Below are 14,225 nucleotides of genomic sequence, written 5' to 3' on the forward strand. Positions count from 1 at the left end.
ACGAGCAGCCAGGTGAGCCACTGTTCTGCCCATGGGTTCCTCCTCCTCCTCTTCCTCCTTCTCCCCTTCCACCTCCTCCTCAACTTGGGTGGCAGATATGGATGGGGCCTTCTCAAGTGGCACCCCTCTCTGTTGTGCCATGTTGTGTAGGGCACAACACACTACTATAATGCGTCCCACTCTGTCTGGTGTGTATTGAAGCGCTCCCCCAGAATGATCAAGGCGCCTGAAGCGCATCTTGAGCAGTCCTATAACATGCTCATTTGTAGACCTGTTAGCGATGTGGCTGTCGTTATATCGACTCTGTTGCTCGGTGGTGGGGTTCCTCAGAGGTGTCATGAGCCATGGGTGCAGGTGGTATCCCTTGCCCCGAGGAGCCAGCCCTTAGGGGTGTTCGGTGCTTGGAAGAGGGGCGGGATGTTGGATTCCCTCAGGATGAATGAATCGTGACAGCTGCCAGGGAATCTCGCGCACACGTGAAGGAATCTTTTGTGGTGGTCACAAAAAAGCTGAGTGTTGATGGAGTGATAGCCCTTCCTTTTGATGAACAGTCCTGGCTCGTGTGGAGGTGCTCGTATTGCTATATGGGTGTAATCGATTACACCCTGCACTCATGGGAAGCCAGCCACAGCGTGGAATCCCACTGCCCTCTCCGTCTGGCTGAGGTCATCCATGGGGAAGTTGACATACTGCAAAGCTCTGCGAAACAAGCTGTCGTTGACCTGCCTTATGCACTTGTGTGCAGACGACTGAGAGACCCCTGCGATGTCCCTGGTGGCACCCTGGAACGATCTGGAGGCAAAGAAGTTGAGGGCAGTGGTGATTTTGACAGCGACAGGTAAGGAGATGTTGCTCGGCCCAGCCGGGAGCAGCTCGGCATGAAGGAGGCTGCAGATGTCTGCGACTACCTGGCGACTCACTCTGAGCCTCCGTATGCACTGCTCCTCAGAGAGGTCCAGGAAGCTGAGCCTCGGTCTGTAGACCCTGTGGCAAGTGTAGTGCCTCCTGCGGCATCTCTCTCTCTGTTGTTGCCCTCTGTGCTCTTGTGCAGGTGCTTGTGGTGCAGCACTGTGTTGTGGAGCTCCAAGTGACGGAAGTGCATGCCGTGCCTGGCGAGGCTGGTGATGTTGCTCGTCCTCGGATGTAGTGGTGAATGCAGCCATGTTGCCCCCCATCCTGATGATGTAAGTTTGAGGGGGCCCAAAAAGTTGTTAATTATGTGTGAACAGAAGAATTGTGAGTGGAAAGGAAGAATTGTGAGTGGAAAGTAAGAATTTTCAGTGAAAACACAAAGATCGCGCAGCCAAAAGTTTGTGTGAAAGAACTGAGTGCTCTGCAGCAAGATCTCACCTTTTCTCCACATCTGTCAAACAAGCATTTGAATGTGCAACTGGCTGCTGGCTGAAACACGTCTGGCAGAACATGGAGTGTTTCCCACAACATAGGAAACACGCTGAGGATGTTTCAAAATTGGACCCCGCCTTAATGTGGAAAAAATTAAGTACTTTAAGTATCTAAATAGGTCTCTTAACTATCATGTCGCCGGCTTTAATTGCTGGTGGGACTTCCACATTCGAGAGGCGCGCGCACACCCAGACGTGTCAAAGGGGAACCCGGAAGTCTCGGGATTTCCGTGATTGTCGGAGCCCCCTCGCCCCCAATGCACCCGCTATTTCCTTCCAAAATCGACCCCCATGTGTTCGAACGATGGGTTGTAAAAGGCCCCTTTACTGTCTCTGTTTATGGCTTTTCTTGTGGAGTTGGCCCCTTACATTTCTATGCCCAAACATTCTTAATTGTCCTTACGTCTCCAATTTTGATTGCTTCATTGGCTTTAAATCCATTCTTTATACCATTTGACCCTATGCTGGTGCAATACTATTTGATGTTTTACAAATCCCACTTCTTTTGAACAGATCACCAGATAGGAATGAGAGGCCCATGCTTTTTTTCACACCTATCATTGCTTTCCTGATCCAAAGCCTTTGATGTATGTCCCTGTTGCCTTTTCGTGCGTTACCCACTGCTGCGTTTGTGCTTCCAAAAGCCTGTGTTTTGAAAGCCTGACAACACTTTAAGTTCAATATTATCCATCTAGCTTATTTATTTAATAATCTTGATATCTATCCACAGTACAATGTCTTCGATCCCGAAACTCAGACTTCTCCAATGCCATCAGCGTCAGTGAGGGAGAAACAGGATTAGCGAGAACACAGTTTACCACATTACTGTGTTTGCAGCTTTTCAAATGTCTTTGTTTAAAAGAAGCACAATTAACCTTTTCCTTCATATCTCTTTGGTTAAAGGGGTTTTGAACCCTACATTCCCTCCTCAAGTGGGTCTGTTGAATCCTTTGACTGATCCACTTCATAATCTGATCATTTTCCTTGGTTATTAGGTTTTTATCATTGATTCCCATTTAGGACGGGTTTGCTATTACATATGCAAAAAGAATATTTCTTTTCCATTTTACCTGATTAAATGTCGCATTACACATAAGCAAATTATCATAATAAACACTAGTATACATTGCGTACATATCAAAATCATACCAATCATTCAAACCCATAGGTGTTGTCCAACATTATATACTGTCTCCATTCATGAGCACCTGGCATGTTTATCACTTTTTCTACATTCTCATTGTCTTGCTGCATTTTTACAAGGTGCTTCTGTGATGTTTTATAATGGATTTAAAACTCAAGGATAATGGGGGTATTGGATGTTCAAACTGGACCATGGCTTTCAGGGCCTTATGCTGCATTGATATATTAACTTGAATCGTGGTGAAACCGTGGGTTACCGCGGGTATCAGCACGATAGGACCTGTCTTGGTCAATCCCATCCGAACAAAACAAATGTTAGGGATTCTATTGGGCATACTTGGTTGCCATGCTCATATGTGAATTTTGTGGTAGTCACACAATATTCCCCACGTCCGAGAAAGACAATTTTCAACTGGTGAGCATCCCATGTCTGCAGTTGCACTGTACACATGGGAGACTGGCCATCCAGGGTAAAACTACAGGCAAGTATGCCTGGGGTTGTGATTTCACACCTTCATATCACACCAGGATCCTCAGATAATGAAGCAGTCCGTGCCCGCATGCAGCAAGAACAGGACATCATCCAGGCTTGGGCTGATAAGTGGCAAGTAACATTCGCACCAGACAAGTGCCAGGCAATGACCATCTCCAACAAGAGAGAGTCTAACCACCTCCCCTTGACATTCAAGTGCATTACCATCGCTGAATCCCCCACCGTCAACATCCTGGGGGTCAACATTGACCAGAAACTTAACTGGACCAGCCACATAAATACTGTGGCTACAAGAACAGGTCAGAGGCTGGGTGTTGTGCTGTGAGAGAATCACCTCCTGACTCACCAAAGCCTTTCCACGATCTAAAAGGCACAAGTCAGGAGGGTGATTTTTTTTTATTATTCGTTCTTGGGATGTGGGCTTCGCTGGCGAGGCCAGCATTTATTGCCCATCCATAATTGCCCTTGAGAAGGTGGTGGTGAGACGCCTTCTTGAACCACTGTAGTCCGTGTGGTGAAGGTTCTCCCACAGTGCTGTTAGGAAGGGAGTTCCAGGATTTTGACCCAGCGACGATGAAGGAACGGCGATATATTTCCAAGTTGGGATGGTGTGTGACTTGGAGGGGAACGTGCAGGTGGTGTTGTTCCCATGTGCCTGCTGCTCTTGTCCTTCTAGGTGGTAGAGGTCGCGGGTTTGGGAGGTGCTGTCGAAGAAGCCTTGGAGAGTTGCTGCAGTGCATCCTGTGGATGGTACACACTGCAGCCATGGTGCGCCAGTGGTGAAGGGAGTGAATGTTTAGGGTAGTGATGGGTGCCAGTCAAGTGGGCTGCTTTGTCCTGGATGGTGTCGAGCTTCTTGAGTGTTGTTGGAGCTGCACTCATCCAGGAAGGCCTGGCAAAAGGTGGCAGAGGAGGTCACCTGCACCACCAACATATCGCCCACCTGTTTACAGTGCAGGAGGCGCTGCAATGACCTAAGTAGGTCAGCCAAAGTGAGTACACTTACTCATTCCCCTACACTCCGTCTGCCACATCACCGCCCCCACCCCACATCTCCTTCTGCACTGCCAACACTACTCTGTCACATCACCCCTCACACCCACTCAAACCTCATCCTCATCTTACCTGCACTTACTCACCTCGCCAGTACTCATCCCGCCACTACCACTCAACCCAATCCTCATACAATCTCATGGCTCTATCTCATACTCACCCTCTCATGCATCTCTTTCACAGTCAGCCTCACTCAACCTGCCACTACCTGTGCTGCAGCCACAGGGCATGCATCACATATGTGCAGTAGGAAGCCTAAGACAAACGTGTCGTGAGCATGAAGGGGATGCACAAGGGTGTTTGAGGGTTTGTCATGGTTTTTACTTATATTGAATTTCTGACTAACTCACATTACATATTATATTGGCACCACTACTGCCATGCCTTTGCGAATCTTGTCTGGTTTGTGCAATAATGCCCTTTCCTGGGGATCACAATGAAGACCCACAATTGTGTCACTGCAGAGTGGGTGTAGGTGTATTTGCAGGGTTCTTTTGTGCAGACGACTGAGAGACGTCGGCGATGTCCCCGGTGGCACCCTGGAAGGATGCGGAGGAGAAGTTGTTGAGGGCAGTGGTGACTTTGACAGCGACAGGTAAGAAGATGGTGCTCGGGCCAACCGGGAGCAGCTCGGCATGAAGGAAGCTGCAGATGTCCACGACTACATGTCGAGTGACTCTGAGCCTCCGTCTGCACTGCTGCTCAGAGAGGTCCAGGAAGCTGAGCCTCGGTCTGTGGACCCAGTGGCGAGGGTAGTGCCCCCTGCGACGCATCTCTCTCTGCGGTTGCCCTCCCTCCTGCTGTGCAGGTGGATGTGTCACAGCACTGTGTTGTGGAGCTCCACGTGTCAGAGTTGAACGGCGTGGCTGGCGAGGCTGGTGATGCTGTTCGCCCTCTGAGGAGGTCATGACTGCAGCTACAGCGGCTCCCATCCGGAAGATGTACATTTGAGGGGGTCCGCAAGGTAGGTAAATGTGTCTGGACCCCGGGGTAAGTGTGCAAGTTGGTGAATTTTATTGTCAGGAGGAGGGTGGTGGAGGCCAAACTTTGTCCCAAGTGACAGAGTGGCCTCCTGCAACGAGTGAGGGTCTCTCCCCCCCACCTGTCAAATGGACCTTTGCAGCTGCCACAGGCTGACAGCTGCAGCACGTCCATTTCAACTGGGAGTGTTTCCCCCAGTATGGGAAACAGTCCCAGTTGTCTCTAAAATCCCACCCCTCCTCACATAATCCCTTAATCAGGTCTGTTAATGACCTGAAATAGCGAGATAGATATTGTCAAGGCTTTAATTGCCTGCGGGAGTCCCACATGCGGGGGCTGCGCGCGCACGTGGGCGTGTCAGTGGGGAACCCGGAAGTGGGCGGGTTGGAGCCGGGCTCCAGACCCGCTCCGGGATTCCCCGATTTTCGGAGCCCCCCCGCCAGGAACGCACCCGATAGCGGGTGCTAAAATAGAGCCCATTGTATATGGTGCAGGCAAGTATGCAGCTTTTCTTCACAATATGACAATTGGAGAGATGTATGGCTTTGGTATTAGTTGAAATAATCTTCAAGTTGAGTCCTGATGCATCAGTAATACAAACAACTTTTGTCTCTCAAAAGTAGCAAGGAAGCAATTTTGTTATACATAGAAATTAAATATAAATCAAGAAGTAACAGGCCATGTGTTACACTGGAATGTTAATCAACAACAAGCCTAAAGGATAGTCCAGGTGTAAATGAATGGTGCACGGGCACAATGCCAAAGAACAACAGGAAGATTCCTTTCCACAGCTTGTTATAACTGCTACTGCAGCTCTTGTTTTTACAAGTATGTTGGTTAATGTACATGATGACAAAGTACACACACCTATTGATTTCAGCACTTTTACTAATGAACTCAACTCCTCGTTGGGACCTGTACAATGTACTTTTACCGTCACTTCCAGCAACACTGCGTCTGCATGCAGAACCTGTGCATATAAGAGGTTAATTTTCCAAGGAAACATTGGCATCAAGGAACCTTGCAGGCAGTCTACATGGGGGCAATGTGACAATGTGGGCTAACAGCAGACAAAGTTCTTCCCATCAATGTGTCCTCAGAAAATCCCCCCCCCCATAAAGTCTATACTTCTTTCCTTATGTGCTAACCTCAGTTTTCCTGTACTCTGGATTGTTCCTACAATTATATCACAAGTCCAATAGTATGTGGCCAGTGTGTAAAATCACTAAAGCAACGATATATGTTTTCCCCCCAAATTTCTTCCCTTATTGCCTCTTCTTCTGGAAACTTGCCCATGCATATGAGGGTAGATGCAGTGATCCTATACTGCCAGTGGAGCGAAGGATTGAAGAGAGCATGGGTCAGCGAATCAGAGTTGCAGCCCTACCTCCAAACTGACTCACCAATTGGAAGTGCAGGATCACTGAAATTATCCTAGAAAGAAAGAAAGAAAGAACTTGCATTTATATCACGCATTTCACGACCTCAGGATGTCCCAAAGTGCTTTACAACCAATGAAGTATTTTTGAAGTATTGTAACGTAGGAAATGCGGCAGCCAATTTGCGCACAGCAAGATCCCACAAACAGCAATGTGATAATGACCAAATAATCTGTTTTAGTGTTTTTGGTTGAGGGATAAATATTGGCCAGGACTACACAGAGTTCCATAGGGCCTATCAGGTTGCCAGTACTTTGTCCAAATAACCAGTTTTTATGTGTAAGTTCAGATGGTGTCAGCAGGTTATTAATTTGTGGGGGCTTCAGAGCTAAGCCCAATCTCATTTCCATCCAACTTCCATAGAAGTGAACTTTCCACTGGTTTCATCATTTAGTACTGAAGAGTAAGACTCCTGGCCAATTGTAGCACTCAGACTGATCCTCTGAGATCAACTAACTCAGCACAGAGCAATATTTAACCTGGGACCTTCCTTCAAGGTCTGTATGATCACAGAGCACACGATGCATTGTATGAGCTATTTGTTCAGGGTTTACTTGTTGATCAACTTGGAACCTGAATGTCAGTCATGCAGCTGATGAGAGGATGAACTACACCTGCTATTTTGTTCATTGACATGGATGAGCAAAGAAATTGGAACTCATTCATAGAGCAAATGAAGATTTGCTTTATTTACATTTGAGGGAGGTGGTGGGATTGGGGTGGGGGGGTGCGGTGGAGCGGGCGGGGTGTAGTGAGATACTTTTTGGAACCTTTCCTTGGGTGGCTAAATGGGCTGTGTAGAGACCTTGGGGTCTATTTTAACTTTTGGGCGATCAACCGGTGGATTGCGCTGGTCGACCGCCCATTCTGGTGGTAAAGAGGCCTCCGTCATTGTGAGGCCTTAGCCTCATTTCAAATTGGCAAGTGAGCTGCGGGGGTGTCACACAGGCTCCCCTGCGTAGCTCAAGATCGGGCCAGGGTGGCCGGCAGCAAAGTAGGTTGCCGAGGGAGGTGGTCGCGATCTCGGAGGGTGGTGGTCCCGGAGAGGCAGGGGCCCAGATTATATTTTTGTCAGCTCCGGGAGAGCACTTCTGCCCCTCCGTGACCCACAAAAATAATTTGACGCGGGCTTTTTCGGTTTCACTGTCCAATAGAACATTTACGTCATAGGACCCGATTTCCATATTAAAAGGCGGGTGCTTTGAGCAACCAGCAGTAAGCTCCTTTCAAAAATGGAGCCGGCTACATTGCCTGTGGTAATGGGGCGTTGAAGCTACCGACCCCATTTTGAGGCCATTACCACCTCATTAACGCCAGGCGAAGGGAATCCAAATCGACTCCCTTGATAGAGTAAACTGTACATTGTTTGTGGAAGAAATGGGCATGAAGCACTAAATAGTCATTCCTTGTTCCATTTTTATTATGATCTCAAGAAATAGATGGCGGGGAGTAGGGGGGCAGTGGGAAACAGGGTCTGACTTACACTCAATACCCAGATTAACACATGAAAAGTGGCCAATTGGATGGGTACGTGAGGCTTCTCACCAACTGTGGAACTGTATCCCATTAAGCCTTACCTTCAAGGGAGAAGTAAAGTAGACAACTGAGGACAAAACAAAAAAGTCGAAATCCCTGTCACAAACTAAGTGAAGGACGAGACAATTAAATAAAATAAAAACTTCTGCACTGCAGACCACTTACATTGGCATTACATTTCTACTTTGTTACCCAACAGTATAGGCATATAGGTATAGACCGGCATTTTGTGCATGCACAGTTTATTTGTTATTTTACTCCTGTCCCTAAGACTCTGGCAGAGATCCAGACGGCACTATACTGGTAACTGCATTCTCATGCTACCAGTACAGAGAGAAGACTTAAGAGCACCTCAGCCAGTCCGTGGCTATGTTTCTCAACCACTAGTTTCACCCTCATGCTTGCAAAAGTCTCCCGCACTTTTAGAACGGTTGAATCATCATGAGGGAGAAAACTGTAAAATTACAGGGTGCCTTCAAAATAACCCAATATTGAAAATTAGGCGGAAGATTCACTGCGTATGGAGCACAGGTGTTTACAGAAGTATGTAATGAATTAATAATTAATATAACACACACGGCTTCTGAATCTATCCCCTCCCAGAACAAAAATAAACGGCTTTCAAAATATTTTGTCATGAGGTTAGTCATCTTTTGAAATAAGTCTGTTCAAGTACCTCACCTTGTTGATTTGGATGTTGTTATATTGTACAGTGTTTCAACCAAGCGCAGTGGCCTGGATATTCTTCTGCTATCCTACCCCAAATCAGGTGGGATAGCAGTGGAAGTAGCTAGGAAAATCAGGTGACTTTCCTGTTACTCTGCTCCTAAAAGGAAAATCCAGCCCAGTCTATTTGTCCATGTTGTTCTGTCTGTCTGTCTCTTTCACTTCTCTGTCACTTCTGGTACCTCCCATCCCATTCGCAATGCACTTTTTAAACAGTATATATTTTTGTGTTTGACAAGGTGAGGGGTGGTAGTGCTTGGAATGAAATACATTGCATTGCAGGCAACTGGTCAGAACATCAAGCATTCCCAAGATAGGCACATCAGTTAGATGTAGAATAAACCTCAATCTATTATGCCCAAACAACGTGCCTTAGATCCAAGCCGAAAAGAGTGCCCCCAACTGCAACAAATTCATTTCAATCTATTGAGTGACTTCTCTGAGCCAGATTGTTAATTTAGTACCAGTTAACACAAGGTTGTGTTGTGAGCCCTGCCGACTACAAACTGGGCTGCGTCTCCTCATTTCCCATAGACTATTTGCATTCCATGAGTCTAGACTGGATTTCAACCCAGAACCTTGAGTGAAAAGGCCCATATCTAGCTCACTACTTCAGCTGCTTCCTCCTCACTGTCTACTTTGATTGAAATAGTGTGTGGATCATTATGTGCGTCCCTTCAACCTCCAATAGCATTAAAGAAAGGAATAACTTGCATTTATTTGGTTCTTTTCACATCATCACATTCACATAGAAGCCTTACAGAGCCAATGATGTACTTTTGAAATGTAAGGAAACTCTCTCAACAGCCAGTAGGAGGCACCCACATGTGATCGGGAGTGAAATCATCGTTAACTTCCTCTCTTTTGTGTTTGCTATCTCTTTTGTTTCGGTGCTGTTTATAAGTGACCAAAGCAATATCAGAAATTTACCATCTAGGGGAACCTCAAATGAAAATATCCACTAAAATTGGTCTTGAAATTTAGGTTTGACCATCCAGATTTCATTTTTGGTATCCCATTCTTATTTTCATATAATAATCTAAGCTGATACTCCAGTGTAGTACCGAGGGAGTGCTGCATTATCGGAGGTGCCGTTTTTCACTTGAGACGTTAAACCGAGACCCCGTCAGCCCTCTCAGGTGGATGTAAAAGATCCTGCGGCACTATTTTGAAGAAGAGAGGGGTGTTCTCCGCAGTGTCCTGGCCAACAGTTATCCCACAACAACCATCACGAAAAACAGATGATCTGGTCATTATCACATTGCTGTTTGTGGGAGCTTGCTGTGTGCAAATTGGCTGCCACATTACGTACATTACAACAGTCACTAAACTTCAAAAAGTAATCCATTGGCTGTAAAGCGCTTTGGAACATTCTGTGGCAATGAAAGGTGCTATATAAATGCAAGTTCTTCTTTTTTCATATTATTTACATAAAGAAAGTTATACTGACATGAACATAATATTGAGCCCATAAAATTGTAAGTAACCTCTTAAAGTTAGAGTGCACTTTGAAAACCATTTTAAAAAACCCTCTCCCCAAATTCAGCTTCATGCCAGTGTCCTACTGGTTTCAAATCAGCACAGAAACCTACTAATTTTGATCAGATGCAGTTCTGATTCTTTGGTTTCCATCATGTTGCACTTATGACACAGAGGTCATGGTATACCCATATGGCTAAACTCCATTTTATAGATCAGGATTTTTTTTTCCTGTTGTATGAAAGTTTGATTGAGTGCAGAAGCTGCACTGTGAAATGGCAATATGTGAAGTGAACTGTAGTAAAGAGAGAGAGGGATGACTGTTAGATGATAATGTAGATAACATATTAGCCTTCCACTACTGACTTCACTCAGGGGCTTTTTCACTCTCAACCGGACTTTGAAGTTGAGGGTACAACCCAACTTGATGCTCCCACTGGCAGAAGCTGTGACTGATGGCAGTAACTTCATTTTTTCACATGACAGTAGTTAAAAAAAACTATTAGCAATTTTTCAAGTATCCCTCATGTTCAAACACTAAACTGTAGACTATTCTGGATCCCTAACGGACAGAAGTGATGTCCAGAGAGAGAGCAACACATGGAGGTAGGTTAGCAGCACTGATGCCTGCTGGTTAATTTTCACCATTTTTGGGTGGCAGTGCAACTGGCAAAGAAAGTCTTGCATCTTGCCTATGTTTCTCAGAAACATCTCAAAATACTCCCCTAAAATGGATTAATTTGAACTGCAGTGATGTTGTTAGGAAGGCAAACTCAGCAGCCATTTTTGTGACAGTAAAATATAACAAGCATCAATGAGATGAATGGCCAGCTAATCTGGGTAGTGTTGATTGAGGGAAGAATGCTGGCTAAGAGAGTGGATGAATTCCCTGCTCTTCTTGGACTACTCCCTTAGAACCTTTGATGCCCACCTGAAACATGCAGATGGGAACTCGCACCTCTGACAATGCAACATTTCTTCAGTACTGCACTAGAATGTCGCCTTAAATAATATCCTTAAGTCATAGAGTGGGGCTTGAGCCCTCAACCTTCTAACTCAGAGGCAACAGCACTACCGACGGACTGAGAGATTAATCCACATAAAGTCTGGTGGCACTTTCATCAACAATTAAAAATATGTCTATGTAGCTTGAGGAACCATAATTGGTTCCATAATTGGAACCATAGCGATTAGAATGTGGAACTTGCTACCACAAGGAGTAGTTGAGGCGAATAGCATAGATGCATTTAAAGGGAAGCTAGACAAACACATGAGGGAGAAAGGAATAGAAGGATATGTTGATAGGGTTAGATGAAGTAGAGCGGGAGGAGGCGGGTGTGGAGCATAAACTGTTGGGCCAGTTGGGCCGAATGGCCTGTTTCTGTGCTATTCATTCTATGTAATTCTATGTAAGAGTTATGGCCTGGAGTTCCATCCTCAGTAATGCCAGACTTCCATGGATGGAAAAAAAATGCAACCACATTATACTTTTCTCCCCACAGAACACAGTCATCCACTTCATAGGATGAATTGTGGCACTTGCGTGTAATCACTGTCCATGATTCTCCCAGTGACACATGAAGAAACTGCCGTGGCGCATAATGTTTAGAGGTGTACACAAGCACACCTAAATTAGTCAAACCACCCTAACGGAGAAAAATGTTTATTTCTGAGCAATATTTTCAGTGGGAAAAGAACGAAAGAAGAGCAGGGGAATTCTCCCCACTGTCCTGGCCAATATTTATCAATTAACCAACATTCCTAAAGCAGATTATCTGGTCATTATCACACTGCTGTTTGTGGGACTTTGTGTGTGCAAATTGGCTGCTGCATTCCCTACCTTATAACAGTGGCGACACCATCCAGGACAAAGCAGCCCGCTTGATTGGCACCCCATCCACCACCCTAAACATTCACTCCCTCCACCATCGCGTACCATGGCTGCAGTGTGCACCATCTACAGGATGCACTGCAGCAACTCACCAAGGCTTCTTCCACAGCACCTCCCAAACCCACGACCTCTACCACCTAGAAGGGCAACGGCAGCAGGCGCATGGGAACAACACCACCTGCATGTTTCCCTCCAAGCTACACACCATCCTGACTTGGAAATATATCGCCGTTCCTTCATCGTCGCTGGGTCAAAATCCTGGAACTACCTAACTAACAGCACTGTGGGAGAATCTTCACCAACGGACTGCACCAGTTCAAGAAGGCAGCTCACCACCATCTCAAGGGCAATTAAGGATGGGCAATAAATGCTGGCCTTACCAGCAACGCCCACATCCCATGAATGAATTTAAAAAAACTCCATTGGCTGTAAAGCGCTTTGGGACGTTCTGAGGTTGCGAAAGGCTCTATATAAATACAAGTCTTTCTGTCATTTCTTTTCACAGGGTATAAAGAGTGTTAAATCTACTCCTTCTCCAGTCTACAAGAAAATCACATTCTTAAGGTTTATGTCCCTTTGTTCACTAATTTTAGTGAAAAAGCAAATACTCACGTCTACGTTTGGCACTACAACTGGCGAACAGAGGAAAATCCAGTCCTTAGTTCTTCAACTGTTGCTGATGGAGTTAATTTTCTTAAAGGATAATTCACAGATCAAGACATTCATAGGTGTACCTAGCAACAGAAGAGAAAGAAAAGCAGAAATCTACCAAAATAGAATGAGATCAATCAGTGCCTATATTGCTTCAATGTAAACTCGGCAGGTGTATCTTTAAATGTTATCAGGTTAACAAGAACACATACTGTGGAAACATATATGCTGCTAATTTTACTAATGAACATCCATTACAGGAGGCTCAATAATCATTAAATTGCTGCAAGATTAGTTTTCATCTGTTATCATCATAGTATCATTGTAGGTACAGCACAGGAGGAGGCCATTCGGCCTACCGTGCCTGTGCTGGCTCTGTGAAAGAGCTATACAATTAATCCCATTTCCCTGCTCTTTCCCCATAGCCCTGTAAATTTTTTCCCTTCAAGTATTCATCCAATTCCCTTTTTAAAGTTACTATTGAATCTGCTTCCACCACCTTTTCGGGCAGGGCATTCCAGATTATTACAACTCGCTGCATATAAAAATATGTTTCCTCATGTTGCCACTGGCTCTTTTGCCAATCACCTTAAATCTGTGTCCTCTAGTTATCGACCCTTCTGCCACTGGAAACAATTTCTCCTTATTTACTTTGTCAAAACCGTTTATGATTTTGGACACCTCTATCAAATTTCTCCTTGACCTTCTCTGTTCTAAGGAAAACAATCCCAGCTGCTCCAGTCTCTCCACTGTAGTCCCTCATCCCTGGCACCATTCTAGTTAATCTCTTCTGCACCCTCTCAAAGGCCTTGGCTTCCTTCCTAAAGTGTGGTGTCCAGAATTGAACACAATACTCCAGCTGAGGTCTAACCAGTGTTTTATAAAGGTTTAGCATTCCTGCCACCTTCAAAGATTTGTGCACATGCACCCCAGGTCTCTCTGTTCCTGCACCCCCTTTAAAATTGTACCATTTAGTTTATATTGCCTCTCCTCGTTCTTCCTCCAAAATGCATCATTTCACCCTTCTCTGCATTAAATTGCATCTGCCATGTGTCTGCCCATTTCACCATTCTGTCTATGTCCTCCTGAAGTCTGTTACTATCCTCCACATTGTTTACTGCATTTCTGAGTTTCGTGTCAACTGCAAGCTTTCAAATTATACCCTCTACACCTAAGTTCAGGTCATTAATATATATCAAAAAGAGCAGTGGTCCTAATACTGACCCCCTTGGAACACCACTGTATACTTGCCTCCAGTCTGAAAAACAACCATTCACCACTACTCTCTCTGTTTTCTGTCCCCTGATCAATTTTGTATCCGTGCTGCCACTGTCCCTTTAATTCCATGGGCTTTAATTTTGCTAACAAGCCTATTATGTGGTACCTTATCAAATGCCTTTTGAAAGTCTATATGCACAACATCAACGGTA

This window comes from Heptranchias perlo, chromosome 4, assembly GCF_035084215.1.
Source record: "Heptranchias perlo isolate sHepPer1 chromosome 4, sHepPer1.hap1, whole genome shotgun sequence".
NCBI lineage: Eukaryota > Metazoa > Chordata > Chondrichthyes > Hexanchiformes > Hexanchidae > Heptranchias > Heptranchias perlo.